Source organism: Callorhinus ursinus, unplaced genomic scaffold (assembly GCF_003265705.2).
Source record: "Callorhinus ursinus isolate GAN/ISIS: 27379988/994484 unplaced genomic scaffold, GSC_fseal_2.0 scaffold73, whole genome shotgun sequence".
Classification (NCBI taxonomy): Eukaryota; Metazoa; Chordata; class Mammalia; order Carnivora; family Otariidae; genus Callorhinus; species Callorhinus ursinus.
This window is the reverse complement of record NW_027397135.1, coordinates 3625738-3630736: the sequence shown is the minus strand read 5'-3', so window position 1 is coordinate 3630736 and position 4999 is coordinate 3625738.

Sequence of the window (4999 nt, the reverse complement as noted above, 5' to 3'; positions counted from 1 at the left end):
CTAAAGGGCCCCCTTCTTCTTTCTCAGCAGCCGCAGCTTCTCCCTGCTTGTCAGGATCCCAGGCCTCCTGGGATGGTGAGTGTGACCCTAGAGCACAGGCTTGTAGCTACATGAGCAAGCCCCCGGGGGACTCCCATCCTGTGGGTGACGAATGTGTCCTCCTCTGCAGGGATTCTGCAATCATAGGGATGCTTCATGCTCTTCTAATCCACAAGGGAGGACTTGCCTCCTAAATCCAAAATTCTTTGCTTTCATAACTAGAGCCTTCACATAAGGCATCCAAATGAATTCAGAACAAAAGGGGAAAAACGAATTTATACCCTACCTTAGGTATAAATTGTCAGCGTACAAAGATATATCCCACGTAGTAAGTCAGAGTAAAACGGGAAAAATGAGGCTCATAGAAAAAACAGGAGGGAAATGGAATGCCCCAGGAATGGGGCACATCCCTTAGATGCAGTTAACTGCGAGCGGGCAGACAGGTGTGGCTCGCAGCTTGGGGTTTAAAACGCACCTCCCGAGAAGGAGACTGAGGAGCAGAGTTGGAGGTAAAATGGTAGAGGCGCAATCCATTCAGTATTTCATAAAGGCTTAAGTAATTTGGGGAATTCGAAGATGTTACACATTACACAAATGAGAACGTCGTAAGAGAACGCTAGGATAGATGGAAAAATCAATCCACTGCCCAAATATCATACTCATCCTTTTTTCTCCTCCAGTGTTCTTCTTTTCTTGGCAGTTTTTTTTTCCCCCTTTGGTTTTACTTCATAACACCTTTACCATTCCAAATACAATCTGGGCTCACCTTTCTGCTAATATTAGTTTTTATTTTTAAAAAAATTTCATTTTACCAACATAGACCTAGATGATTATGCCTACCTAGGTATTCAACCTCTTCATATTTTTTAGAAATAGTACTTGAATCTAAACTGTTATTTTCACTTTTTAAAGTTTCCCACGTACTATGTGGCCACACAGGAAGGAAGGAAGACAGAAATGTAAGCTATTTCTCTAATTTATCTTTCTTTATATTTTTTTCAATATTATACTCTAGATCACCATAAAAGCCTCTAAAGGGTCCCCTCTTTCTGAGTAGCAGGGTCCCTGCCTTCAGACGACATACGTTTTATCTGATGAACAAAGCGCAGTGTGCCCATAAGCATCTAGCCCTGTGGGAGGGACAGACTTGGAACCACAGAATACAGTGGCATGCCCAGTGGGAGATGATCAGAGGGAGTTCAATTGGGGCCCTGTCCCTTGGAAGTGCATAGGACAGGGCTTCTCAACCTCTGTATTGTTGACATTGTGCCTCAGTGAAACCTTTGTTGGGGGAACTGCCCTGTATTCTGTGGGGTGGTTAGTGGATTCCAGGCCACTGCCCACTAGACGCCAGTAGCATCCTCTGTCCCAAGCTGGAACCACCAAAAATGTCTCTAGACATTGCCATGTGTTGCAGGCAGAGAAAAATGTTTCCAGGTTGAGAGGGGATGAAAATACAAGGAGGGACATACTGTAGGCAGGTGCCCAAAAGAGAGACTCGAGTACAGACCCGGACTCAGGAGCCTTCGGTACGCAGGTGACGAGATGAAGCCAATAGTAAGAGCGCCATTACTGGGCGCAGGTGTGCGAGGCTGAGGACCAAGCCCCAAGGAGCGCTGACCCCGTGGGCCAAGAGGAGGGGTGGGCACGTGGGAAAGAGGGGCCAGAAGGGTACAGGAATGTGTGGTCTAGAAACAGGGAGGCGGATAATCAGGAGGCCAGCGTGATCAAAAACAACACATAGGTCAAGTAAAACACGGACTGACAAATACGGGGTTCAGGAGTTAGGGAGTGGGTGGTGGTGGGGGGGGCCTGGGAACAGAAGCCATGTGGCCACCGCTGAGCACCGAGCAACAGGGGGATTTGGTGGCCTCTTCTGAGCGGTGTTCCTGAAGTGGGAGAAATGGGCACACCACAGAGTGTGAGATACATACTTCCAAAGGGAAAGGAAAGACGGGGTCCAGGAGAGGTGGAAAGTGGGATTTTTCTAATGATGATTCCCCTTCCTTCCCTCCTTCCTTCCTTCCTTCCTTCCTTCCCTCCTTCCTTCCTTCCTTCCCTCCTTCCTTCCTTCCTTCCTTCCTCCTTCCTTCCTTCCTTCCTTCTTTTCTTCCTTCCTTCCCTCCTTCCCTCCTTCCTTCCTTCCTTCCTTCCTTCCTTCCTTCTTCCTTTCTTCCTTCTTTTCTTCTTTCCTTCCCTCCTTCCCTCCTTCCTTCCTTCCTTCCTTCTTCCTACCTTCCTTCCATCCTTCCGTCCTTCCCTCCTTCCCTCCCTCCTTCCTTCCTTCCTTCCTTCCTTCCTTCCTTCTGTCATACAAGAGGCCTGTGTTCATCCTCCAATAGGGAAGAGGCAGAACAGAGGAGGTGGTTGATGTTACAGCGAACAGAACAAGCATCCAAACTGACTGGATCACGGGACAGTCGCCTGCCCTTCTGGGAAATAAGGGATGGGGTGGGGATGAGGGCAGGTTTAGACAGATGTGTGGAATGGAATTTACTGGGGACAAGACTGAAGTGGGAAATTATTTTGATCTTGTCGGGGAAACTAACCTTTAAAGATATTTATTTATTTATTTATTTATTTATTTATTTATTTATTTTAGAGAGAGTGCGGGGGAGGGGCAGAGGGAGAGGCAGAGAATCTCAAGCAGACTCCAGGCAGGGCTTGATCTCACCACCCTGGGATTCAGGACCCTGAGATCATGAGCTGAGCCAAAGCCAAGAGTCAGAGACTTGACTGATTGAGCCACCCAGGTGCCCCCAGGGAAACTAATTTTTAAACCCACCTTGGGTGGCTCAGTCGGTTAAGCGTCTGCCTTCGGCTCAGGTCATGATTCCAGGGTCCTGGGATCGAGCCCCACATCGGGCTCCCTGCTCAGCGGGAAGCCTGCTTCTCCCTCCCCCACTCTCCCTGCTTGTGTTCCTGCTCTTGCTGTCAAATAAATAAATAAAATCTTTAAAAAAAAAAAAAACCCACCTTTGGCAGGTATGGACAGTTGGGAGGGGAGGGGACAGGAAGAGGCACCCTTGGACTCACACAGGGCCCAGAGCTGCTCTGCTCTAGGGAAGCAGGAGAGGGGACCAGGGAGGGGCCACAGTGGGCTCAGCGCTATGGGCCCCAGCTTCTTCCCACTCCCCAGGAGGAGGACTCCATCCCTGCCCTGCAAAGGCAGAGCATGCCTAGGGTAATGATTCTCAGGACCCATAGGGTTTCCATCACTGGCTCTTCACCAAGTAAGCAAGGAACTTTACGTGGAACCCCCGGTCAATGGTGCATAGGGGTTAACTGTTTTTCATGTTATAGGACTGTTCTAATAAAGTACCGACTTCCGCACTCCTGCCTGGGCTTGCTGCCTACCAGAGGTCTGCAGGCCCAGCTCACACCACTGTGTCGCTTCTGGTGTCCCCTCTGTTTGAGCCTCCCCAGGCCCTGGCTGAGTGAGCAGCGGGAAATGGCCTGGCAGGCTGAAGGGCACACCAGCAGCGGGGGCCACCTCACTGGAGGGCCTCCCGGGGGACCAGGGCCTGCTGCATGACCATGCTGGGGGAGGGCAGGGTGTGTGGACTGGCTCTGCTCTTCCCACAGGGCTTCTGTCTAATTAGCATGTTTGCTCGAGCTCCATCTAGAAGATCCCCTGGTCACTCCAGTTAGAGGCAGCTAGAAGCCTATACTGTCCCTGCTTTTGAAAAAGGTCTAGCCTTGAAATGTGGGCCTCTGCTACCAGGGGTGAGAGAGATATTGCGGGAGTCACCTCCCTCCTAGCTCTGCATGCTCAGACCATTGAAGCAAACCTTCAGATGGGCGTTGGTGGTATTTAGGACCCAGGGCGTCACTCCGGGTGTTCTGCAAATGCCCTCAGCTGCTGGAGAGCTTCTGAGATGGAAGTCTGCCTTCTCTGAGGGCAGCTGAAGGGGATGCAGGAAGAGAACCCAGTGGTCCACTCCTTTGCTCAGCCGACCCTCCAGGACCTCCACTCCTACAGGGGTCTCCCAGGGGAGGCAAAGGGAAGGCTTACCCATGATGAGCAGCCAGCAACCTGGCGCGGTTTGAATTCTGCGGGTCTGCGGATCCCTGTTGCCCCCCTGCGGCTGTGAAGCCTCCCGTGCTCAGAAGTTCTAAGTGCTAGGGCCCCACGTGACCCCTGCTCAGAAGCTGGGCTGCGGATCCTCTGAGCTGGGGGCCCTCGGGGCTTGCAAGAGCCAAACGCACTGCGGAGGTGTGATTCACTGAGCTCCCAGAGAGAAGGGAGGCAGCCAGCTGGAAGAGGCTCACTGAACAGCCGGGCCAAGGAATTCCATCGCTGTTTGGAAGGAGATGAGCAGCTACCACCCTTCTCCTCCCTTGCTGAGGCACAGAGGCGGATGTGAGCCAGGGCTCCGGGGGAGAAGGGGAAGGACCCAAGCTGCGTCCCTGACCACCAAGGTTATAAGGGGTCTACGGCCATGTCCCCAGGGAGTCCAGGCCAGAAACACCTGTGTTTTCATTGGAGGGTGATTCTGACACCCCCACATGTTTACCCAAAACATACCTAGACGCATTTGCCCAGAGGCAATTTTTAATAGGCTGCAAGCTTGGTAGGCAAGAAAAATCACATCGGCTCACAGATGAACAGAGAAGTCCAGCATCACAGCTCAAGGATTGTCCACGAGCTCCTGAAGAAGAGATGATGTCCCCCTGGACCAATCTTGGGCTCTCTGGCCGGCCGGCTATTTACAGAGCCATTGCATTCATCCAGCGGCGACCCGCTGTTCTCCAGAAACTGGCTTCTCTGTGACCCCAGGCCTCTGGACGCCTCCCATTCGACCTACATCCTTCCAAAGATGAAGTCATGAAACATCATGATAAATACTCCCCCTGAAGTTCACGCAAAGAACAAAAGCCGCAGTTCCCATGGAGGCTCCCTCCCTCTTCCCCCTTGAGCTTGGATAAATGTGTCACTTGAGCAGAGGTAACCGGAAAC